Genomic DNA, 26,962 nt, shown 5'->3' on the forward strand with positions numbered 1-26,962 from the left:
GAAGCATACATAAGGTCTAGGCGGCTGATGAAAGACGAAGCTTTGAAAGAATATCGGGAATGTAGGACCAATCTGAAACGAGGAATTAAGAGGGCTAAAAGGGGTCATGAAATATCTTTAGCAAACAGGGTTAAGGAAAATCCCAAAGCCTTTTATTCATATATAAGGAGAAAGAGGGTAACTAGAGAAAGGATTGGCCCACTAAAGGACAAAGGAGGAATGTTATGCTTGGACTCAGAGAAAATGGGTGAGATTCTAAACGAGTACTTTGCATCGGTATTCACCGAGGAGAGGGACATGACGGATGTTGAGGTTAGGAACAGATGTTTGATTACTCTAGGTCAAGTCGGCATAAGGAGGGAGGAAGTGTTGGGTATTCTAAAGGGCATTAAGGTGGACAAGTCCCCAGGTCCGGATGGGATCTATCCCAGGTTACTGAGGGAAGCGAGAGAGGAAATAGCTGGGGCCTTAACAGATATCTTTGCAGCATCCTTAAACACGGGTGAGGTCCCGGAGGACTGGAGAATTGCTAATGTTGTCCCCTTGTTTAAGAAGGGTAGCAGGGATAATCCAGGTAATTATAGACCGGTGAGCCTGACGTCAGTGGTAGAGAAGCTGCTGGAGAAGATACTGAGGGATAGGATCTATTCCCATTTGGAAGAAAATGGGCTCATCAGTGATAGGCAACATGGTTTTGTACAGGGAAGGTCATGTCTTACCAACTTAATAGAATTCTTTGAGGAAGTGACAAAGTTGATTGATGAGGGAAGGGCTGTCGATGTCATATACATGGACTTCAGTAAGGTGTTTGATAAGGTTCCCCATGGCAGGCTGATGGAGAAAGTGAAGGCGCTTGGGGTCCAAGGTGTACTAGCTCGATGGATAAAGAACTGGCTGGGCAACAGGAGACAGAGAGTAGCAGTAGAAGGGAGTTTCTCAAAATGGAGACGTGTGACCAGTGGTGTTCCACAGGGATCCGTGCTGGGACCACTGTTGTTTGTGATATACATTAATGATTTGGAGGAAAGTATAGGTGGACTGATTAGCAAATTTGCAGATGACACTAAGATTGGTGGAGTAGCAGATAGTGAAGGGGACTGTCAGAGAATACAGCAGAATATAGATAGATTGGAGAGTTGGGCAGAGAAATGGCAGATGGAGTTCAATCAGGGCAAATGCGAGGTGATGCATTTTGGAAGATCCAATTCAAGAGTGAACTATACAGTAAATGGAAAAGTCCTGGGGAAAATTGATGTCCAGAGAGATTTGGGTGTTCAGGTCCACTGTTCCCTGAAGGTGGCAACGCAGGTAAATAGAGTGGTCAAGAAGGCATACGGCATGCTTTCCTTCATCGGACGGGGCATTGAGTACAAGAGTTGGCAGGTCATGTTACAGTTGTATAGGACTTTGGTTCGGCCACATTTGGAATACTGCGTACAGTTCTGGTCGCCACATTATCAAAAGGATGTGGATGCTTTGGAGAGGGTGCAGAGGAGGTTCACCAGGATGTTGCCTGGTATGGAGGGCGCTAGCTATGAAGAGAGGTTGAGCAGATTAGGATTATTTTCATTAGAAAGACGGAGGTTGAGGGGGGACCTGATTGAGGTGTACAAAATCATGAGAGGTATAGACAGGGTGGATAGCAAGAGGCTTTTTCCCAGAGTGGGGGTTTCAATTACTAGAGGACACGAGTTCAAAGTGAAAGGGGAAAAGTTTAGGGGGGATATGCGTGGAAAGTTCTTTACGCAGAGGGTGGTGGGCACCTGGAACGCATTGCCAGCGGAGGTGGTAGATGCGGGCACGATGGATTCTTTTAAGATGTATCTAGACAGATACATGAATGGGCAGGAAGAAAAGAGATACAGAACCTTAGAAAATAGGCGACATGTTTAGAGAGAGGATCTGGATCGGCGCAGGCTTGGAGGGCCGAAGGGCCTGTTCCTGTGCTGTAATTATCTTTGTTCTTTGTTTTGTTCTATCACTTGGAAGAAGCACTGCAGGTGGCAAGGACACAGAATCTACTATGTGTGGAACTGCCAGGAGCAGCACCAGGCATACCTAAAAATGAGGTGTCAACCTGATGAAGCTACAACACAGGACTACTGCAGACGACACAAAGCTGGGGTGGGGGGGGGGGGGGGGTGCGGATGTGAGCTGTGAGGAGGATGCAAAGAGGCTCCAATGTGATTTGGACAAGTTGGATGAGTGGGCAAATGCATGGCAGATATCGTTTAACGTGGATAAATGGGAGGTTATCCACTTTGGTTGTAAAAAGAGAAAGGCAGATTATCTGAATGGTGATAGATTGGGAAAGGGGGAGGTGCAATGAGACCTGGGTGTCCTTGTACACCAGTTGCTGAAAGCAAGCATTCAGGTGCAGCAAGCAGTTAGGAAGGTGAATGGTATGTTGGCCTTCATTGCAAGAGGATTTGAGTACAGGAGCAAGGATGTCTTACTGCAGTTATACAGTGCCTTGGTGAGATCACATCTGGAGTATTGTGTGCTGTTTTGGTCTCCTTATCTGAGGAAGGATGTTCTTGCCATGGATGGAGTGCAAAGAAGATTTTCTAGGCTGATTCCTGGGATGGCAGGATTGACGTATGAGGAGAGATTGGGTTGACTAAGCCTGTGTTCACTAGAGTTTAAAAGAATGAGAGGGGATCTCATAGAAACCTATACAATTCTAACAGGACTAGACAGGCTAGATGCAGAGAAGATGTTCCCGATGGCTGGGGAGTCCAGAACCAGGGCTCACAGTCTCAGGATACAGGGTATGCCATTTAGAACCGAGATGAGGAGAAATTTCTTCACTCAGAGGGTGGTGAACCTGTGGAATTCTCTACCGCAGAAGGCAGTGGAGGCTAAGTCATTAAATATATTCAAGAAGGAGATAGATATATTTCTTAATGCCAAAGGGATCAAGGGATATGGGGAGAAAGCGGGAACAGGGTATTGAATTAGACAATCAGCCATGATCTTTTTTGAATGGCGGAGCAGGCCCGAAGGGCCAAATGGCCTACTCCTGCTCCTATTTTTTGTGTTTCTATGTTTAAGGTGTATCTAAATTCTAGGGGGGATATATTTACACACTTGTGAGTGCCATTCTTTTTTTTTAGAATTACTAGTTTCCAAAACTCTCCATCTTGAAATATCCTGAAGGTTTGTTATGAGGATATCAACAAAAATATGTATTTATATTGAACTTTTAACATAGTAAAACATCCCAAAGCTCTTCAGAAGACCATGATCAAACAAAATTTGACACCACACCACATAGAGAGATGTTGGGACAGATGACAAAAGATTTGGTCAAAGAGGTAGGTTTTGTGGACTGTCTTAAAGGAGGAGAGAGAGGTGGAGAGGCTGAAGGAGGGAATTTCAGAGTTTTTGGCCTAGACAGCTGAGGGAACAGCCGCCACTGGTGGACATTATGAATAGGCAGATTGAACTGTGGGCCATGATTGCATTCACAAATTCAATCAACCAAACTTAGATGATAGAGACAGAACCTGCATTTATATAACAACTTTCATGCCCTCAGGCCATCCCAAAGCAATACATTAATTCTAATATACAGTCACTGTTATTTTGGAGACAAATGATGTCACGGCGTCAGAGAGACAAATCTGATATCCAGCAAAAAATTACTGATAGTTTGACATCGGAAAGTTATCAGAATTTTGTTTCTGTCCAATAATTTGACAGTTTTCATCTTGTTTCCTGTTAATTCGCTGCTGAGAAAAGTTATAAAACAGGTCCATAGTACCACTCAATAACTGATACCATCAGCTCATTATTACCTTGTTACCGTTGCCACGTTTCATTTAATTTACATCACGATACCTCTTCCATGTTATTTACCTGCGTGCACAGTGCTAAGGTTAGCCTCGCATTTGCAGTTTATGCTGCCAGAGTTTCATATTTAGTGTTCGCTACTGTAACCTGCTATCTACTTTCAAAGACAAAAAGAATATTTTAAATAAGAGCAGGACCGAAACTGGCTTTCTACATCTTTACATCTAAATGTAGCTACCTAACTATCCATCAATGCATCTGTCAAAACTTTTGTGCTGATAAGTTCATCAACATTTCAGTGCAAGGGAGGCCATTTGCTCACTTATGCCTCTTGTGAAGATGGTTGGCACCAGATCAGAGCATAAAGGGAAGATTTGTAGCTTTTTTTTCTCCATGGTAAGGGTTATTAGAATATGGGATGAATTGCCAGAAATGGCCATTGAAGCAGAGGCATTTATGAATATAGGAATTGTTAGACGCAAGAAAACCAAGATCCATCTCGTTTGCCTTCTGCCATCCTGGTAGTCGCACGATGCAATGATAATGGAGTTGTTGGCGAATCGTAGCAATAAATCTCTATCAGTTAAACTACAACAGACTCAAACTTGATGTGAGGAAAACCCCAGTGGTGGAGAGCTTTGGGAACCACAGTAACCTGTTCCTCCAAATCATGTTATACTTACCAAATGACTCATATAGGGATCCTCAAACGTTAAGAAAGAATTAGATAAACTCTTCCTACTGCCTGGTTGTTGATACTCTATTGCTTGTTCTCAGGCTTCCTGTTCTATTTCCTGGCTTGGCCTCACTTTCCTCCTTACTCTTGGGCATCCCCATCCACCAAACGTTGCCAGGTCTGATGTTCATTGATACTGTTGGAGATGTACCATTAGTGTTGTAAAGAATAGCAAAGACTGGAGTGGACTTTAAGGACACAGCATATCTCATGGTTCAGATAACATTGCTAAAGTACTCAAAGGAACATAGGAACAGGAGTAGGCCATTTAGCCTTTCGTGCCTCTTCCGTCATTCAGTGAGATCATGGCTGCTATGCAACTTAACTCCGAACATCTGCCTTTGTCCTTCGATAACTTTGCCGAACAAAAATCTATCAGTTTTAAAATTACCAATTGATCTAACATCAATTGCCATTTGTGGAAGAGCGTTCCAAACTGCTACCACTCTTTGTGCGTAGGAGTCACAGAGTCATAGGGCAGGACTTTCCGTGTGGGCTTCTGAACCCTGCTGCCAGGCTCGAGTGTGGGTCAGAAGCCTGCACTGTGTAAAGAACAGTCACTCATTGTGATTTTCCTGGGGAAGTCAATTATGGCCAGGGACGGGCTCATTGTCCAATTAAGGATTGTGGGAGGCCAATCAGAGGCCTTCCAGCTTGAAAGCTGCAGCAAGTTGCAACGGCAGGTTCAAAATGGAGGTGCCATCTCTCCCAACTTTTTTAAAGTTGAAATAAAAAATGTCTTATACAGTCAGGCCACCACTATGGGAGGGTGGGGGAAAGCCCCTTTTCAGGGCGGCCTGCGGCTGCTGCTGCACCCAGGCAGGCTGGGAGGGCCTCGAGGCCTGCCTGGAGTGCTGGCCCCCAGACTGCTGCCAGGAGGCCGCCTTCAGTCAGTTAATCTAGTCCCCTACTTGCGGGGACCTGGAGGACAACTGCAAAATCTCAGTTGACCTCCTTTAATTGGCCGTAAATGGTCATTGAAGAGCTACCTGCCATGTGCGGATGGGTAACCCTGCCACCCTCACATCCTGCCTCCACTAAAATGACCCAGGGCGGGATGGAGCTGGAGGACCAGCAAACTAGCTGGCAGTGCTATTTTTACCACCCACCTGCCTTTGCTCTCGGCCCCAGTGGAGCTGAGAATCTGGCCCATAGAGACATTACAGCACAGAAGGAGGCCATTTGATCCGGGCTGGCTCTCTGTAGAGCAATCCAGTCAGTCCCACTCCCCCGTTCTATCCCTGTAGCCCTGTAAGTTTATTTCCTGCAAATGCCCATCCAATTTCCTTTCAAAATCATTGTTTATCTTCACTTACACCACCCTCGTAGACAGCGAGTTCCAGGCTGTTACCGCTGGCTGTTTAAAATAGTTCTTCCTCACATCGCCACTGCATTTCTTGCCCAAAACCTTATATCTCTGTCCCCTAGTCCTTGTGTCATCAGCTAATGGGAACAGCTTTTCTTTGCCTACCTCAAGGACAACAACCTCAACTTCTCCAACCTAACCTTGTAGCTAAAGTCCTTCATCTTGAACCATTCTGGTAAATCTCCTCTTCACCCTCTCAAGGATGCTCACATCCATGTTTCCTAATTTCACTCCTGAAAGGTCTGGCTCTAGCTTTTTGACTAAGACCCTTTGTCCGAGACTCACCAACTGGCAGAAATAGTTTCTCTCTATCTACTCTATCTTTTCCCCTTAACATCTTGAATACTTCAATCATGAATGTAGGACCAATCTGAAACGAGGAATTAAGAGGGCTAAAAGGGGTCATGAAATATCTTTAGCAAACAGGGTTAAGGAAAATCCCAAAGCCTTTTATTCATATATAAGGAGCAAGAGGGTAACTAGAGAAAGGATTGGCCCACTCAAGGACAAAGGAGGAAAATTATGCGTGGAGTCAGAGAAAATGGGTGAGATTCTAAACGAGTACTTTGCATCGGTATTCACCGAGGAGAGGGACATGACGGATGTTGAGGTTAGGAACAGATGTTTGATTACTCTAGGTCAAGTCGGCATAAGGAGGGAGGAAGTGTTGGGTATTCTAAAGGGCATTAAGGTGGACAAGTCCCCAGGTCCGGATGGGATCTATCGAGTGAGGAAATAGCTGGGGCCTTAACAGATATCTTTGCAGCATGCTTAAACACGGGTGAGGTCCCAGAGGACTGGAGAATTGCTAATGTTGTCCCCTTGTTTAAGAAGGGTAGCAGGGATAATCCAGGTAATTATAGACCGGTGAGCCTGACATCAGTGGTAGGGAAGCTGCTGGAGAAGATACTGAGGGATAGGATCTATTCCCATTTGGAAGAAAATGGGCTCATCAGTGATAGGCAACATGGTTTTGTGCAGGGAAGGTCATGTCTTACCAACTTAATAGAATTCTTTGAGGAAGTGACAAAGTTGATTGATGAGGGAAGGGTTGTAGATGTCATATCCATGGACTTCAGTAAGGCGTTTGATAAGGTTCCCCATGGTAGGATGATGGAGAAAGTGAAGTCACATGGGGTCCAGGGTGTACTAGCTAGATGGATAAAGAACTGGCTGGGCAACAGGAGACAGAGAGTAGCAGTGGAAGGGAGTTTCTCAAAATGGAGGCGTGTGACCAGTGGTGTTCCACAGGGATCCATGCTGGGACCACTGTTGTTTGTGATATACATAAATGATTTGGAGGAAAGTATAGGTGGTCTGATTAGCAAGTTTGCAGACGACACTAAGATTGGTGGAGTAGCAGATAGTGAAGGGGACTGTCAGAGAATACAGCAGAATATAGATAGATTGGAGAGTTGGGCAGAGAAATGGCAGATGGGGTTCAATCAGGGCAAATGCGAGGTGATGCATTTTGGAAGATCCAATTCAAGAGTAAACTATACAAAACATGGAAAAGTCCTGGGGAAAATTGATGTACAGAGAGATTTGGGTGTTCAGGTCCATTGTTCCCTGAAGGTGGCAACGCAGGTAAATAGAGTGGTCAAGAAGGCATACGGCATGCTTTCCTTCATCGGACGGGGTATTGAGTACAAGAATTGGCAGGTCATGTTACAGTTGTATAAGACTTTGGTTCGGCCACATTTGGAATACTGCGTGCAGCTCTGGTCGCCACATTACCAAAAGGCTGTAGATGCTTTGGAGAGGGTGCAGAGGAGGTTCACCAGGATGTTGCCTGGTATGGAGGGCGCTAGCTATGAAGAGAGGTTGAGTAGATTAGGATTATTTTCATTAGAAAGACGGAGGTTGAGGGGGGACCTGATTGAGGTGTACAAAATCATGAGAGGTATAGACAGGGTGGATAGCAAGAAGCTTTTTCCCCAGAGTGGGGGATTCAATTACTAGGGGTCACGAGTTCAAAGTGAGAGGGGAAAAGTTTAGGGGGGATATGCGTGGAAAGTTCTTTACGCAGAGGGTGGTGGGTGCCTGGAACACGTTGCTAGCGGAGGTGGTAGATGCGGGCACGATAGCGTCTTTTAAGATGTATCTAGACAGATACATGAATGGGCAGGAAGCAAAGAGATACAGACCCTTAGAAAATAGGCGACATGTTTAGATAGAGGATCTGGATCGGCGCAGGCTTGGAGGGCCGAAGGGCCTGTTCCTGTGCTGTAATTTTCTTTGTTCATGACTGCGCACTCTAGCAAATCGCCTGCGCACGACAGAAGAAAAATTAAAGGGTATGTTCCTCTTGACCCTCTAAATTCTAGGGAATACAACCCTAGTTTGTGTAATCTCTCCCCGTTATCATTCTAATAAATCTAAGCTGCACTTCCTCCAAGGGCGATATATCCTTCTTAAGGTGTGGTGCCCAGAACTGTTCACAGTAACTCCAGGTGTGGCCTGACCAGGGCTTTGTACAGCTGAAACATAACTCCTTCCCCTTGAATGCTAGGCCTCTGGATGTAAAGGCCAGCATTCCATTAGCCTTTTGATTATTTTTGTAGCTGGTTCATGTCATTTTAATGATCTGTGTACCTGGACCCCTAAGTCTCTTTGACCCTCCACTGTTTCTAGCTTTTCATCATTCATAAAGTACCCTGTTTTATCCTAAAGTGGATGACCTCACATTTATCTACATTCAAATCTATTTGCCACAGTTTTTCTCATTCACATAATCTATCAATAACTCTTAGTAATATTATGGTTCCACGTACACTGTTTACAATATCTTTGTGTCATTGGCAAATTTAGATATGTGACTTCCTGTCCCATCATCTAAGTAGTTAATGAATGCAGTGAATAGTTGAGAACACAAAATAGATCCTTGTGAGACACTGATAGTTACATCTTGTCAATTAAAATACCTGCCCATTGGCTTTCCTCTTGGGGTTTATAATTTTATTAAAGGCCTATGTGTCACTGCCATGTTCCACACAATAGCCTTTGTGTTAGGTGTGAGGATGTGATTCAACCTTAGTCATCTCTTATCTTGCATTTACTGTTCACATTGCTAAAATGTTCTGACACCCATTTAAGATGTCCAACTTGGAAAATTCTTACCTCACATAAAAATCAGATTCCATTTCCCAATCTTGACTGTGTTCTTGCGACCTCCCCATATTACTCAAAGCTTTGACATCATCCTGTTCTCACCTCTTAGCCTCAAAATCCTTCAGCTCAATGTAATTGTTTTTGCAGCTTTCCCAATTATTGAAAGACAGTCATTACCGCTGCTATAAACATTCCTTGTTTGTCTTCCTATCCAGTCCTTCACTCTGGTCTACATCCTCAAAGTCTCATCACGCCACTTTCTGCTCTAGCTCAATCTTTTCCAGGACTTCAGAGATTATTGCTCACCACCTGTCACTTTCTCTTGCTATCTATAGTCTTCAAAACCTAAGGATGGAATCACTTAACTGCTACTTCTTCACTGATCCAATCACTAGTTCTAATATTTCAACCTTAGTTGACATCAGGTGCATGGGTCTCAGCCCTTCACCAATTTTTCTCCAAAATGTGTGGCAAGAATACATTTTACCCCAGGCTTTTCAGTTTATTATACAGTCAAAATCCCTTACAGTCCAAGCCTCCAGTAAAACAACAATAAAACAAATCTAAAGATGTACCGTCGAAAGATTATCAAATGTTTTCTAACACTCAAAATTTACTGACATTTGGATGCTGGTCAGGAGGTCGCTGTGTATGTTCAGTGTCCTTCTAAACTCCATTTTTGGACTACTGTGGAGCAGGCAGTGTAACTGGGTTCTGGTGGACTCAATCCACCTGATGGCAGGTGCACCTGTCAGTCTGGTACCTGTGCTATCAAGGCAGCATTAATTTTTCAAACTCCAACAGCTGCCTAATGCATTGGGAGGTTGATGCCAAAACAATTTTTCCTGAATTATTTTAAGCAGTAGTGCACTAAAATGATGTGAGCTGGCAAGTGACTGTTAAATGCTGCGGGCCTTTTTCCTTGATCTCAGCCCTGCGACAGACAGTGCAACCTGCTTTCAACAGCCAGTCCACAAACCTGTAACAAACAGAGGCAATTTTAGTTAAGGAATTGACAGGTGCTGGGGGCTCACAAATTTTTTAAATGAATTTTTTCATATAAAGTTGAAACCTGCTTCAGTTAATATGGAGAACAGATTTAGTGATACACGGTTTAGTCTTGTTAATTAAGTCATTTTTGCCTCGATACTTATGCAACCATCAATTTGCTCAACAGCTTCCTCATCTCCACCTTTGAACCATAGAACCATAGAAACCTTTGATGCTCTTGACCCCAGCAAAACCTTTACTGTCTTCCATCCTGGTCATTTGCTCTGACAGGAACCTAATATGCCCTGCACCCCACCTCCCCCCCCCAACCCTCCTACCACTCCCTGCAGTCTAAGGGACGTTGACCTGAGCAAGTGGTTTAGTCATCCATCACTAGATCAGGTTGGATTACATTAATGCTATCAGGCCTCACTCTCCTCTACCAAAACCATCTATGCTCCAGGACCATCCTAGAGAGCAAAGAGAACTCTTTTTCTCCATAACCAACCATCTCCTTAAACCCCTCTCCTCTGACTTCTCCACCCTCACCTCTAACAAGTACGACAAACTCATGGATTGCTTTGTTATCAAAATTGAGACCGCCCATTTAGCTGTCGCTGCAGTTTCCCTCTTTTCCACTTTTCCGACCATGAAACATCCCTCCAGTCTCTCCCTTGCCCTGGCCCTGAACCTGCATTTCTCTTCATTTCTCCACCATTTCCCAGCAGGCTCTTGCTGCGCATTTCTCATCCATGAGCCTCACCTTCTGCTCCCTTGACCCCACTCCCACTAAATTCTTGATCACCTAACTTTCCTTCCCATGACCTCACACCAGCTGACATTGCAAATGGTTGCCTCTCCGTAGGTACTATCCCTTTCAAAACTACTGCCATCATCCTCTCAAAAAATGTGTCCTTGGCCCATCTGTACTTGTGGACCACTGCCCCATCTCCAAACCTTTGTTTCTCCCCCCACAAAGTCCTTGAATATGATCACCTCCCAAATTCGACTTCCCTGCAACGTGCTGTTTGAATTTCTCCAATCAGGTTTCTTCCCCGTCACTTCACTGAATCAGCCCTAACCAATGTCACAAACAAGATTCACTATCCCTTCTCTTTGCTGCCTTTGGCATGGTTGGCCACACCAACCTCCTTCAAAGACTTTCCTGCCCTGCTCAGCTTAGTGGTTCTGCTTTCATTGGGTTCCACTGTTACCTATTTGATCATAGTCAAAGCATGTTCAGCTTCCTGTTCTGCTCTTGGATAGTTACCTAGGAAGCCTTCCAAACATTTATCCTTGGCGCTCTACTTATCCTCATCTACATCAATTGCAGGTGTTGAGTAAACTTCTACATGTATGTTGATTATATCCAGCTCAACCACTTCTTCATATTTCCATCCCTCTTATTGCTTCAGTGTTGTCTGACTGTCAAACATGTAGTTTTGGATAAGTCACAATTTCTACTGGCTAAATATTGTGAAAACTGAACCTATTGCCTTTGGCCCCCACCAAAAAAATTTATACCCTTGTTACTGCAACCAAGCTGTCTCAGCTTGAACCAAACAATTGGCAAACCTGACATCCCACTTCATTCCAAGCTGAGCTTCTGACTTACATCTCCATCACAAAGACGAGCTACTTCCATCTCTGTAACATTACCCACCTCCATCCCTAGCTCTGTCCACCTGCCACTGAAATACTCATGCCTTAGCCACCAATGGACTGCTCCACTGCTCTCTTTGCTGACCTTCCATCCTCCATCCTTCATCCTCCATAAACTTCAGCTCATCCAAAACTCTGTTGCCTGTATCCTATCTCACACTAAGTCCTGCTATCCTTATTGACCTATATTGGCACTTGGTTCGCCAAACCTTCAAATTAAATGTTCCCATGTTTAAATCCCTTCATGGCCTCATCCCTGATTGTCTCTATAAGCTCGTCCAGCCCTACAACTGAACCTAAACTTTCTGTTCCTACGACGCTGATCACTTTGCAGCCTTCCCCCTTCGCCCCACCATTGGCAGATGTGTCTTCAGCCCTCTAGGCTTCAAGCTCTGGAATTCCCTCCGTAAAACCCCTCTAACCTCTTTTCCTCATTTAAACCCTTCTTAAAATCCATCTGCTCGGCCAAGCTTTTGATCACACCTTCTAATAACTCCTTTGGCTGGTTGTCCATTTCTCCATTACGTGTCTATTTGTGCTAAAGGATCCATTGAATCCAATTTGTTCTTCTTGTAGTTTCAATTTGTCATTTAATAAAGCAACACAGGAGGCTTTTGTACAAAATTACTACTTAAATAAACAGATAATTTAAATGAAATAACTTTGAATTAAGAACAGATTGGGCTGTGTTTTTATAAAGTTTGTAATATTTGTCTTTCTAAAGGACAACGTTAGGTCATTTGGCAAGTAAAGTCACATGGTTTCTTTAAGTTTATAACACACTACATATAAATAAACCATATCACAGGTTCTGTTATATTATTTGCAAACAGATTTTTATGGTTTAGGCTGCATGACTTAGCACTGGAGCAGCAGACCTGGTGAGAGATTTACTGAGTTTTGCCAGCTCATTTATTGTTTTGAGTTGCAAGAATCTGATAGAATTCTCATTGCATTAGTGTATAAATGACTCAAAAATAGCATCAAATATCAAAAGGAAAGGGAGCAAGGTTCTACCCTGTCTGAAAATGAATTAGACATTTATCAAACCAGGGGACGTGGGGGCAGTGAGAGTTGGGAAGAGCTTACCCTTTAACAATATTGAAGAAAGAAAATATCTCATTTTTTTCCCTTCTATTTTTCTCACTTAACCACTTCTCTCCTGAAGTTGGCAGCTCATACTGAGCTTGGTGGCAGCTTGATGATACGCTGCCCAATAAATCATGTTTTTGTGCATGATCTCGGACAGTGATCACTGGTTGTTTGTCACATCTTCAGCACAGTCATATGTTAATGACTTCCAGACATACCCACTTCCAGTAAAGAGTCACTGGATGGGATTCAGAGCCAGGAACCTTGATGGATTTTCTTACCCATCCCTCGCCCATGGAAGCTGACACACCTACAGAACTCCTGTTACCCCAAGTGAGATCTAACTATGCAGATGTCATATACTGAAAAGGGACCTCTCTGGTTCCGAAGAAGGGTCAGTGACCCGAAACGTTAACTCTGCTTCTCTCTCCACAGATGCTGCCAGACCTGCTGAGTATTTCCAGCATTTCTTGTTTTTATCTCTGGTTAATATGTTCATCAATGGCCAGTGCATTTATCACTGATCCAATGGGAAGTATTGCTGAGATCGTTAACTTCTGCATACTGCTGCTTTTTAACTTACAGAAAGAAAGACTTGCATTTATATAGTGCTTTTCACAACTACCAGACATCTCAAAGTACTTTACAGTCAATGAAGTCCTTTTGAAGTGTAGCCACTGTTGTAACATAAGATATGCGGCAGCAGCAAACTCCCACAAACAGCATTGTGATAATGGCCAGATAATCTGCTTTTTGTGATGTTGATTGAGGGATAAATATTGGCCAGGACACCAGGGAGAACTGTCCTACTTGTCTTTAAAATAGCGCCATGGGACCTCCACCCGAGCAGGGAGATGGGACCTCGGTTTAATGTCTCTTCTGAAAGACAGCACCTCCAACCGCGCAGTACTCCCTCAGTGTCAGCTTTGATTTTTGTGCTCAAGCTCTGGAGTGGGACTTGAATTCAGAACCTTATGACTCAGAGGCAAGAGTGTGACCAACTGAGCCACAGCTGACACTCTAATTATTATATAGAGTCTACAGCACAGAATCCGGCCATTTGGCCCAACAGCTGTTTACGCTCCACACGAGCCTCCTTCCATTGTACATCATCTCACCCCATCAACATATCCTTCTATTCCTTTCTCCCTCATGTACTTATCCAGCTTCCCCTTAAACTGCAGCAACTTTTGATAGACTTTCCTCAAAGAGTTCCTAAATTAGTATGGCCTCCCAATTGATGAGTTACATCATTGGCCTGAATTCTTATAGCCATGCGCCACTGATGTAAGAATCCACCTAGACTGGAGGAAGGAGTGGAGAGATAAAATCAGCCACAAGTAAGAATATCTGCAATTTTACAAAACTTTTACTCAAGGTTTTGGATGTATTTAATAGTAAAAGCAACATGATCGTTCATAAATTAAGTTCATAGTACCAACAGCAAGATCTCCATGTCTATGATCTTGTCACTCCCTCCTATAGAGTTACTTACCTGATGCTTTGAAGCTTCCAGTGCACTCAACCATGACTTGAAAAGTAAGACTGAGACCCTCATTTCAACATGGGTCCTAGATAACGGCATATCAGGTTGGCCAAAACAGCTTCCACTTTATTTTTTGCATTTTACCAAATTTTCTCTTTAGCTGGCATTAGGATAACTGGCCAATAGCAATATTGTTTGGTACTTATTGAAATACAAGTAAATTGCTCACGGTCATATCCAGCGCCAGCTGATGAATGTAAGATTATTTTTATATCCTAGGTAGCAATGGAGTTGGGCGAGAGACTTCACGGAGCTACCTACTGACCAGAGCCTGTAACTACATCCTTACAGACAACTTTCCATTCCAAATGTTTACATAACCGACTGCATTAAATGTTGACATAAAAGCATAACCAAAAATATTGACAACAGGCAGTTGGAAAGGAACTCCATGCATACGCAATATGTTTAATAATATAATAATAGATGGAACTTCTAACATGTGTCAATGAACTTTGTTCTGATAGTGCAGATGGCTGTCCTTGCAAATCTTTTTGCTTTAACCTCCAATAAAATATTAATTGACATCAATAAACAATTGTTGGCTCCAACTTCTTCACTCTGAACCTACCTCTAGGTAGGTGATTGAAGGGAACCAATGCAAATGGCGAAAGTCCATTCTGTAAGTTGATAAACTTCATACCTTTCATCATCTATGAGGAAAATAAAATAGCTTCTGACAGATTGATCTGCAAAGAGGTTAAAATGTTTCTAGTTGACAGGGGTTGAGTTTAAGTCTAACCTGATGTCAAAACAGAAACAAATCAAGGGAGAGAGCACAATATTGATGATTTCTCAAGCAGCATGTCCAGTGTAACACTCCCTTCCAAGGCATAGTTTGATATTTCTTACTGTTAGACATGTGCCAACACATTCTATACTTGTTACGAAAAAGTACTATAATGGCACAGGTCATTCTGGAAATATAATCCAGACTGGATGCAAGGATCCATTTGAAATGTCTGTTTTGCCTTGACATAAGAATTTATGAGCACAAGTATGTCAGGTGCCAGCAGTAGGTTTTGCAGTGTTAAGTATGGCTGATAAACACCTCGATTTTAAAATCCTCATCCTTGTTTTTCAAATCCCTCCAGAGCCTCAACATTCCATATTTCTGTAATCTCCTCCAGCCCTACAATCCTCCGAGATCGTCCAATTCTGTCCATTTGCGCACCCTGATTTCCTTTGCATCACCATTGGTGACAGGGCCTTCAGTTTCCAAGGTGCCAAGCTCTGGAATTCCCACTGTAAATCTTTCCACTTTTCCACTTTCCTCTCCACCTTTAAGACACAGCTTAAAACCTATCTCTTTGACCAAGCATTTGGTCACCTGTCCTGATATCTCTTTATGTGGCTTGGTGTTGAATTTTATTTGATAATTGGTTTTGCTAAGTGTCTTGAGATGTTTTACGATATAGATGTAAGTTATTGTTGTTCTATTTAAAACATTGAAAGACTGCGAGTGGGAGATACCATGCATGCTTAATACGTAGTACTAATGTACCGTCACAGATGAGTCTCCTAACTTGGCACACCTAATGAGGTCATTAAACTTTATTATGGCACTACAGCCATGGTGCAGTTTGCATGTCCACTTGATGCCATCCCTTGATTGGCATCTTTAACCACTCATCTTGAGTTTTGCTGCCCATCAGTCTAAAAAATGGCTTCCGTCCTCCAGCACTCTTGCTCCAGTAAGATGTCCAAAGCTCATCATCTGTGCTGTGTAATTCAATGATTCTACAGACATGGTAGAAGCATATTTCTTTGTTTACATATGAAGGAACAGAAAAAGAGGGTGGAAAAAGTTAAATCATAATCCAAAAAATGTACTGAATCTGGCCACACAAATTGAGTCAACAATTGAAGAGTTTTATCGAATCCTATTCTCTCTGTATTGAAGTGACTTGTGAAGAGGATTTTACCATGAACATTCATTATATTTTTGCATTGAAATTGAGAGACATGTGAATTAGGAGCAGGAGTAGGCCACTCGGCCCTTCAAGCCTGCTCTGCCATTCAATAAGATCATGGCTGATCCGATTGTCACCATATTCCCGCCTACCCTGATAACCTTTCGTCCTCTTGCTTAGCAAGGAACTATCTACCTCTTTCTTGAAAATATTCAAAGACTCTGCTTCCACCCCCTTTTGAGGACGAGAGTTCCAAAGACTCACGTCCCTGCGAGAGAAAACATTTCTCCTCATCTCTGTCTTAAATGGGCGACCCCTTATTTTTAAACAGTGACCCCTAGTTCTAGATTCTCCCACAAGGGGAAACATCCTTTCCACATCCACCTTGTCAAGACCCCTCAAGATTTTATATGTTTCAGTTAAGTCGCCTCTTACTCTACTTAACTCCAGAGGATACAAGTCTAGCCTGTCCAACCTTTCATCATAAGACAACCTGCCCATTCCAGGTATTAATCTAATGAATCTTCTCTGAACAGCTTCCAATGCAATTACATCCTTCCTTAAATAAGGAGACCTGTACTGTACACAGTACTCCAGATGTGGTCTCACCAATGCCCTGTATATTTGAAGCATAACCTCCCTACTTTTGTATTCAATTCCCCTTGCAATAAATGATAACATTCAATGAGCTTTCCTAATTACGTGCTGTACCTGCAAAACTAACCTTTTGCGATTCATGCACTAGGAACCCAGATCCCCCTGCATCTCAGAGTTCTACAATCTCTCATCATTTAGATAATATGCTTCTTTTTTATTCTTCCAGCCAAAATGGACAATTTCACATTTTCCCACTTTATACTCCATTCGCCAGATCTTTGCCCACTCACTTGATCTATCCATGTCCCTTTGTACCCTCCTTATGTCCTCTTCACAGCTTACTTTCTTACCTATCTTTGTGTCATCAGTAAATTTAACAACCATACCTTCGGTCCCTTCATCCAAGTCATTTATATAAATTGTAAAAAATTGATGCCCCAGCACAGATCCCTGTGGCACACCACTTGTTACATCTTGCCAACCAGAAAATGACCCATTTATGCCTACTCTCTGCTTCCTGTCAGCTAGCCAATCATCTATCCATGCCAATATGTTACCCCCTACATCATGAGCTTTTATTTTTCACAATAACCTTTGATGTGGTACCTTATCAAATGCCTTCTGGAAATCTAAGTACAGTACATCCACTGGTTCTCCTTTATCCACAGCACATTGGTTCTTCAAAGAACTCCAATAAATTGATTAAACATGATTTCCTTTTCACAAAACCATGTTAACTCTGCCTGATTACCTTGAATTTTTCGAAGTGCCCTGCTATAATGTCTTTAATAATAGCTGGATTACACATCCTGGATAAAATCTTTTATACCCAAACCGATTATACTTCCTGGTTTCCTGAACTTAGGTCATCCCTCTGTATTGCACTAACACCATCATTAATTAACAAGCCACCCCGCCACCTTTTCCTAGCTTCATGTCCTTCCTAAATGTCATGTACCCTTCAATATTCAGGTCCCAATCGATGCCATCCTGCAGCCATGTCTCTGTAATGGCAATCAGATCATACTTATTTATTTCTATTTGTGCTATCAGTTCATCTGTTTTGCTTTGAATGCTATATGCATTCAGATACCGAGCCTTTAGTTTTGTCCTGTTATTATTTCTGTAACGTCTAGCCTTGACTGCTGATTTACTCTAAACAGTCAGTTTATCATTTACCATATTAATATTTGTTCATTATATTTTCTCTTGGTTGGCCTACAGAATGATTTTCAACAGGCACAGCCCCTTGTGAAGACTGCATTGGTAAGGGAAAAATTCCAAAACGCAAAGGTTTCTACAACCACATCTGAAGAGACTGACTGGATAGACAAACAGTGATAACAACCCAGATCTGGTGTTCTGCAGCATTTATGAGATGCTTTCTGAGTCTCTGTTGCCTAGTTATTCCTCGCCTGCCTAATGAATGCTGACCAGGTTCTTGGAACTGCAGTCCAAGTGTTCAGGCATATTTTGCGAGTCACCACAGACTGTGCCAAGTCCATCCTTGTAAAAATTTACCGACCTTGGAGCTATTGTCATCAGTCATGCCTGAAAACGTGACCAATGATCTGAAGTCATGAGTAAATGTTGGGACTAACAACATAGGCAAGGCTAGGATGCAGGACCTGTTTGGGGATTATAAAGCACTAGGAACGAAGTTAAGGAACAGGTCCTCGAGGGTCATAATCTCCGGATTACTGCCTGAGCCACGTGCAAATTGGCTTAGGAATAAGAAAATTAGGGAAGTAAACACGTGGCTAAGGGAGTGGTGTGGGAAAGAGGGGTTCCATTTCATGGGGCATTGGCATCAGTTTTGGAACCGGGGGGGATCTGTACCGATGGGACGGTCTCCACCTGAACTGATCTGGAACCAGTGTTCTAGCGAAAAGGATAAATAGGGTGGTCTCTAGGACTTTAAACTAGTGAGTCGGGGGGAGGGGAAAGGAAAAACGACAGGGAGTATGATGATAAATAAAAAGGTAAGCAGCAGGTTAACATGTGTGCAGGAGGGTTTAAGTTCAAGGCAGACTATGAAAGAAGCAGAAAGGAAGGATAACTCAGGAGTTATTATTAGAGATGTTGGAAATCATGAGGGTAAGAAAGCTAGCATAAAGGCACTTTACCTGAATGCTCGTAGCATTCGTAACAAGGTTGATGAGTTAACGGCATAAATCATTGCGAATGAATATGATTTGGTAGCCATTACGGAGACATGGTTACAGGTTGGTCACGACTGGGAGTTAAATATCCAGGGGTACCAGACTATTCGGAAGGACAGACAGGAAGGTAAGGGAGGTGGTGTAGCTCTGATATTCAAGGACGACATCAGGGCAGTGCTGAGAGATGATATAGGTTCTATGGAGAATGAGGTTGAATCCATTTGGGTGGAAATTAGAAACTCTAAGAAGAAAAAGTCACTGATAGGCGTAGTCTATAGGCCACCAAATAATAACATCACATTGGGGCGGGCAATAAACAAAGAAATAACTAATGCCTGTAAAAATGGTACGGCAATTATCATGGGGGATTTTAATCTACATGTAGATTGGTCGAACCAGCTCAGTCAGGGTAGCCTTGAGGAGGAGTTCGTTGAGTGTATCCGTGATAGTTTTCTTGAACAGTATGTAATGGAACCGACGAGGGAGCAAGCTATCCTAGATCTAGTCCTGTGTAATGAGACAGGAATAATTAATGACCTCATAGTTAGGGATCCTCTTGGAAGGAGTGATCACAGTATGGTTGAATTTAGAATACAGATGGAGAGTGTGAAGATAAAATCCAATACCAGGGTCCTGCACTTGAACAAGGGGGACTACAATAGAATGAGGGAAGACTTGGCTAAAGTAGACTGGAAACAAAGATTTTATGGTGGGACAGTTGACGGGCAGTGGAGGACTTTCAAAGCAATTTTTCAAAGTGCTCAGCAAAAGTATATTCCTGTGCAAAGGAAGGACTGGAAGAAAAGGGGTAAACTGCCATGGGTGTCTAAGGAAATAAGGGAGGCTATCAAATTGAAAGAGAAGGCATACAAAGTGGCCAAAAACAGCATGAAACTAGAAGATTGGGAAAACTTTAAAGGTCAACAGAAAGCCACAAAAAGAGCTATAAAGAAAAGTAAGATAGAACATGAGAAAAAACTAGCACAGAATATAAAGACAGATAGCAAAAGTTTCTATAAATATATAAAACGAAAAAGAGTGGCTAAAGTAAACGTTGGTCCTTTAGAGGATGAGAAGGGGAATTTAGTTATGGGATATGATGAAATGGCTGAGGCATTGAACAGGTATTTTGTATCGGTCTTCACAGTGGAGGACACTAATAACATGCCAGTAATTGACAAAGAGACGAATGTAGGTGAGGACCTGGAAACAGTCATTATTACGGAAGAGGTAGTGTTGGGCAAGCTAATGGAGCTAAGGATTGATAAGTCTCCTGGCCCTGATGGAATGCATCCCAGGGTACTAAAAGAGATGGCGGGAGAAATAGCAGGTAATTTTCCAAAATTCGCTGGACTCTGGAGTAGTCCCAGCAGATTGGAAACCAGCAGATGTGACGCCACTGTTTAAAAAGGGAGGTAGACAAAAGATGGGGAATTATAGATCGGTTAGCTTAACCTCTGTAGTGGGGAAGATGCTTGAGTCTATTATCAAGGAAGAAATAGCAGGGCATCTCGATAGAAATTGTCCCGTTGGGCAGATGCAGCATGGGTTCATGAAGGGCAGGTCATGCTTGACAAATCTTTTGGAATTCTATGAAGACATTACGAGCAAGGTGGACAATGGGGACCCAGTGGATGTGGTGTACCTAGATTTCCAAAAGGCCTTCGACAAGGTGCCGCACAAGAGGCTGATGCATAAGATAAGGATGCATGGCATTAGGGGTAAAGTATTAGCATGGATAGAGGATTGGTTGACTAACAGGAAGCAGAGAGTGGGGATAAATGAGTGCTATTCTGGCTGGCAATCAGTCACTCGTGGTGTGCCTCAGGGATCGGTGTTGGGACCGCAATTATTTACAATTTATATACATGATTTGGAGTTGGGGACCACGTGTCGGGTGTCAAAGTTTGCAGATGACACTAAGATGAGTGGCAGAGCAAAGTGTGCAGATGACTGTGAAACTTTGCAGAGGAACATAGATACATTGAGTGAGTGGGCAAAGGTCTGGCAGATGGAATACAATGTTAATAAATGTGAAGTCATTCATTTTGGTAGGAGTAACAGTAAAAAGGATTATTACTTGAATGGTAAAAAGTTGCAGCATGCTGCTATGCAGAGGGACCTGGGTGTCCTTGTGCATGAATCGCAGAAGGTTGGTCTGCAGGTACAGCAAGTAATTAGGAAGGCAAATGGAATTTTGTCCTTCATTGCTAAAGGGATTGAGTTTAAAAGCAGAGAGGTTATGTTGCAGCTGTATAAGGTACTGGTGAGGCCGCACCTGGAGTACTGTGTGCAGTTTTGGTCTCCTTACTTGAGAAAGGATGCACTGGCACTGGAGGTGGTGCAGAGGAGGTTCACTAGGTAGATTCCGGAGTTGAGGGGGTTGGCTTATGAGGAGAGACTGAGTAGATTGGGATTATATTCATTGGAATTCAGAAGAATGAGGGGGGATCTTATAGAAACATATAAAATTATGAAGGGAATAGATAAGATACAAGTAGAGAGTATGTTTCCACTGGCAGGTGAAGCTAGGACAAGAGGGCATAGCCTCAAGATTAGAGGGAGCAGATTTAGGACTGAATTGAGAAGGAACTTCTTCACCCAAAGGGTTGTTAATCTATGGAATTCCTTGCCCAGTGAAGTAGTTGACGCTACTTCAGTAAACGTTTTTAAAGCTAAGGTAGATATCTTTTTGAACAAAAAAGGAATTAAGGGATACGGTGAGAGAGCGGGTAAGTGGATCTGAGTCCACGAAAAGATCAGCCATGATCTTATTGAATGGCGGAGCAGGCTCGAGGGGCCGGACGGCCTACTCCTGCTCCTAGTTCTTATGTTCTTATGTTCTTATGTCATCGTCTATTATGGTCTCACTCATTTAATTATTTAAATTCCAGGGTTCAAACGTTTGAACAAAGAACAAAGAACAGTACAGCACAGGAACAGGCCATTCGGCCCTCAAAGCCTGCGCCGATCTTGATGCCTGCCTAAACTAAAACCTTCTGCATTTCTGGGGTCCGTATCCCTCTATTCCCATCCTATTCATGTATTTGTCAAGATGCCTCTGAAACGTCGCTATCGTACCTGCTTCCACCACCTCCCCCAACAGCAAGTTCCAGGCACTCACCACCCTCTGTGTAAAGAACTTGCCTCGCACATCCCCTCTAAACTTTGCCCCTCTCACCTTAAACCTATGTCCCCCAGTAACTGACTCTTCCACCCTGGGAAAAAGCTTCTGACTATCCACTCTGTCCATGCCGCTCATAACTTTGTAAACCTCTTATCATGTTACCCCTCCACCTCCGTCGTTCCAGTGAAAACAATCCGAGTTTATCCAACCTCTCCTCATAGCTAATGCCCTCCAGACCAGACAACATCCTGGTAAACCTCTTCTGTACCCTCTCCAAAGCCTCCACGTCCTTCTGGTAGTGTGGCGACCAGAATTGCACGCAATATTCTAAGTGTGGCCTAACTAAAGTTCTGTACAGTTGCAGCATGACTTGCCAATTTTTATACTCTATGCCCCGACCGATGAAGGCAAGCATGCCGTATGCCTTCTTGACTACCTTATCCACCTGCATTGCCACTTTCAATGACCTGTGGACCTGTACGCCCAGATCTCTCTGCCTGCCAATACTCCTAAGGGTTCTGCCATTTACTGTATACTTCCCGCCTGCATTAGACCTTCCAAAATGCATTACCTCACATTTGTCCGGATTAAATTCCCTCTGCCATTTCTCCGCCCAAGTCTCCAATCGATCTATATCCTGCTGTATCCTCTGACAATCCTCAACACTATCCACAACTCCACCAACCTTTGTGTCATCCGCAAACTTACTAATCAGACCAGCTACAGTTTCCTCCAAATCATTTATATTTACTCCAAACAGCAAAGGTCCCAGCACTGATCCCTGCGGAACACCACTAGACACATCCCTCCATTCAGAAAATCACCCTTCCACTGCTACCCTCTGTCTTCTATGACTGAGCCAGTTCTGTATCCATCTTGCCAGCTCACCTCTGATCCCACGTGACTTCACCTTTTGTACCAGTCTGCCATGAGGGACCTTGTCAAAGGCTTTACTGAAGTCCATATAGATAACATCCACTGCCCTTCCTTCATCAATCATCTTCGTCACTTCCTCAAAAAACTCAATCAAATTTGTGAGACGTGACCTCCCCTTCACAAAACCATGCTGCCTCTCGCTAATAAGTTTGTTTGTTTCCAAATGGGAGTAAATCCTGTCCCGAAGAATCCTCTCTAATAATTTCCCTACCATTGACGTAAGGCTCACTGGCCTATAATTTCCTGGATTATCCTTGCTACCCTTCTTAAACAAAGGAACAACACTGGCTATTCTCCAGTCCTCTGGGACCTCACCTGTAGCCAATGAGAATACAAAGATTTCTGTCAAGGCCCCAGCAATTTCTTCCCTTGCCTCCCTCAGTATTCTGGGGTAGATCCCATCAGGCCCTGGGGACCTATCTACCTTAATGCTTTGCAAGACACCCAACACCTCCCCCTTTTTGATAATGAGATGACTGAGACTATCTACACTCCCTTCTCTAGGCTCATGATCCACCAAGTCCTTCTCTTTGGTAAATACTGATGCAAAGTACTCATTTAGTACCTCGCCCATTTCCTCTGGCTCCACACTTAGATTCCCTCAACAACCCCCCCAATCTAAATTCTTCCATTCCTGCCTAATATTGTTATAATTTTCCTTCCCCCAATTTAGCACCTTCACCCGAGGACTACTCTTATCTTTATCCACAAGTACCTTAAAACTTACGGAATTATGGTCACAGTTCCCGAAATGCTCCCCCACTGAAACTCCAACCACCTGGCCGGACTCATTCCCCAATACCAGGTCCAGTACAGCCCCATCCCTAGTTGGACTATCTACATATTGTTTCAAGAAGCCCTCCTGGATGCTCCTTACAAATTCTGCCCCATCCAAGCCCCTAGCACTAAGTGAGTCCCAGTCAATATAGGGGAAGTTAAAATCACCCACCACTACAACCTTGTTACCTTTACATCTTTCCAAAATCTGTCTACGTATCTGCTCCTCTACCTCCCGCTGGCTGTTGAGAGGCCTGTAGAAAACCCCCAACATCGTGACTGCACCCTTCCTATTCCTGAGCTCCACCCATATTGCCTCACTGCACGACCTCTCCGAGGTGTCCTCCCGCAGTACAGCTGTGATATTCTCCTTAACCAGTAATGCAACTCCCCCACCCCTTTTATATCCCTTCTATCCCCATCTATCTTCCATTACTGTCCCACATAGCTGCATAAACTACAGCTCCTGAATATTACTGTAATAGGAAAACATGTTTGAATATTGGGATGAAGTTAAAACAGGCAAAACGCAGTGCCCATGATTGATAAAATGTTGAACTCTGCTCCAAGATGTTTAGTAACAGGGAATGAGTTGCTGCTGTTTCATCAGTTTAGGAAAAGGCCGCACGAACCATAATTATTACTATGCTAGCTGATTCAATAAATTACATTAATGATTTAAGACTGAAAAAACTCCCAAGTACAAGATCCAAAAGATCCAACATAATGGCCATGCAGCAGGGTGTTCAAGTACCCTATGGCTATTCAGGACCTAAGTCTGCCTGAAAACCTCTTGAAGTGGGTGACGCCGCCTGCTTAAGAAGTGATTGTGTTTCTTCGTGTTTCCGGTGAGGAGAGATGCAGGCTCGCTTGTGTGACAGTCTTCAGCCTGAACAAATTTTCCGAAATCTTGTTTCATGGAAGTTTATTCTCCGAGGAACTTGCTGAAATTATTGGCTCATCCGGCAGGGCAACTGGGAATAGTTGGCAAGCAGTTTTCCTGAAACTAATTTCAGCAACAACTTGTATTTGGAGAGCGCCTTTATTTTGTAAAATGTACCCAAGGTGCTTCACAGGAGCACAATCAAACAAAACTTGACACCCAGCCACATAAGGAGATATTAGGCCAGACTTGGTCAAAGAGATAGGTTTTAAGGAGTGTCAGCATGGTGGAAAGAGAGGGAGACAGGTTTTGGGAGGAAATTCCAGACACAAGAGTCTTACATTTTTTTTGTATTGAAACATGGGATAATGCCCGTCTTTCTCCATAATTAGTAAGTTGTTAAAGAAGCTGTATTCTCAGAAATTGCATGTTTCAAAGCCATGCTTTCTCATTTACAATAGTAGATACTTAATGTTGAGTAATCTATGTGTTTTTTGATAAAGTAAAAAGAGGAATTGGGCTGAAAATGATTGGACGTGTCAGTTTAACCCTTTCCGTAGTTTTTTTCTGGGGCCAGTTCAGTGACAGCCACAGCCACAGCTGGATTCAGTCAGTGTCCCAGGGGTTTAAATTGGGGCGGATAGTACCCATTTTCTAGGTGCTAGGTGGCCTCCTAAGGCACCAAAATGGCGGGCAGGACGCGTGCGCACACTTGCGACCGAAAGTGCTTTTTCAGCCAAATGGCAAAAGGAAAAGGAAGAGGCGCCATTTACCCACACCTGAAGCAGTTGTTCACTCATTTGCAAGTGCAGTTAGGGGGCCGAATGTCTGCTTCAGATCCCTACTTAATGCCTCAAAAAAGGGAACTCTTGAATTTAATTCCATTAGCCTTAAACAGAGAGAAGAAGAAAGCAGATTTCATTGTGAAAGAAAGAATTTCTCACAGGAAGACTGAAAAAAAGATCTGGAAATTTCAGCAGAACAGGTATTGGCTTCTTTCCTGGTCCAGATTGACAAATCCAGATCAGATTTAGCTGGTAGAGTGAAGAAGGCGAAACCATTGGCGACAGAATTTAGTGACAAATGGTGGAGGCGGAGATGGGGAGGAGGGTAAACAGAAAGCGAGAAAAAATTATACTGTCAGAAAGAAAACAAGAGCCAACAGCAGTTGGAAACATTTCCCTTTGCTTCTCAGGCGACATTCACACAAATTAAAGATTTCAAAAGATGAAAAGAGATGCACAGCAGTAAAATCAAGCAGCAGACTCCAGGTTCAATCCAAATACTGATCAATGATCTGAAATAGGGTATGGAAGTGATACAATATCGTGTTAGCGGCCACAATTAGAGGAGAATATTCTGCACAGGAAAGCAAGATGAGATGGTACGGATGGTGAGCACCAGATTCTGGATCCAGAATCCTGTCCCTGTGTGCTGCATAAACCCATAGTCTCTACATGGACCTTATGCAGGGAATCAATGTTACGCTTCTGATTAATGAAGAAGATGTAGATTGTAGTTGAGACAGATGTGAAATCAAACCTACATCACGTGCCTTTACGGGCACACCATCTGTCTCACAAACTGCTTTCTAAATGACTGGACCAAAGTGAATAAATTAACACAAAACTCATCCTTTCCAGTTACCAAAATCATTTCTTCCCAGATAGACTTTTGTTAGGCATGGTGTTGAGGGCTTTGGAGGGTAAACAGCATTAAGACACACAGATCAGCAATGATCTAACTGGTGGAACAGACCCGAGTGGCTGAATGACCTACTCCTGTTTCAATGTTCCCAAACAGTTTCCAAAAGATAGAAATAGAAAATTCAGGAATTGACAAGCAATGCCTTTATGGAAGAAGTTCAAACTCCCAGAAATAGTTGTACCTTTACAAACAGCTACAACCACACTGTGCTTTATCATTATTTTCAGGTATGTACCATGCACAAACAATGGGCGTTTTCTGTGAATTCTAGGGTTTCGCTTGTTTCATTGCTGATGTTTGCGCATATTGCTCTCTCACTAATTTACTGAAGGACTAAATAATTTATCGTCTTTGTCTCATACCTATGCGCGCTGTTTTGAATTGCTAACAAAGGCACAAGCACGTACTTTCAACTCAGGCATGTCAACGACAGTGTGAGCAGCAGGATTTTAAGTAAGTTACCAAAATAGTTGATGGAGCTAGCAAAACCTATGGATATGCAGTAACCTAACTTGTTGTAAACATTTGGCTTAAGCCACTGCTGAAAATGTTTCTTGCCTAG

General features: G+C 43.1%; 1 protein-coding gene across 10 annotated transcripts in view; it reads left to right on the forward strand.

Annotated features, from left to right (window-relative positions):
- The window catches only part of ptpn20 (protein tyrosine phosphatase non-receptor type 20), a 332,558-nt gene that overhangs the window by 14,504 nt on the left and 291,092 nt on the right, over nucleotides 1-26,962 (forward strand). For 7 of the 10 annotated variants that reach the window (XM_068020703.1, XM_068020704.1, XM_068020701.1 and 4 more), the window contains exons 2-3: nucleotides 18,033-18,074; nucleotides 21,865-21,982. The exons of 1 other annotated variant lie outside the window; for it this stretch is intronic. The gene's annotated coding sequence lies outside the window, so the exon portion shown is untranslated. Of the gene's footprint in view, nucleotides 1-18,032; nucleotides 18,075-21,864; nucleotides 21,983-26,596; nucleotides 26,628-26,962 lie in introns of those variants that run through there. 2 more of the 10 variants (XM_068020697.1, XM_068020699.1) reach the window with 2 other exon arrangements.

This window comes from Heterodontus francisci, chromosome 42, assembly GCF_036365525.1.
Source record: "Heterodontus francisci isolate sHetFra1 chromosome 42, sHetFra1.hap1, whole genome shotgun sequence".
In the NCBI taxonomy this organism is placed as follows: Eukaryota; Metazoa; Chordata; class Chondrichthyes; order Heterodontiformes; family Heterodontidae; genus Heterodontus; species Heterodontus francisci.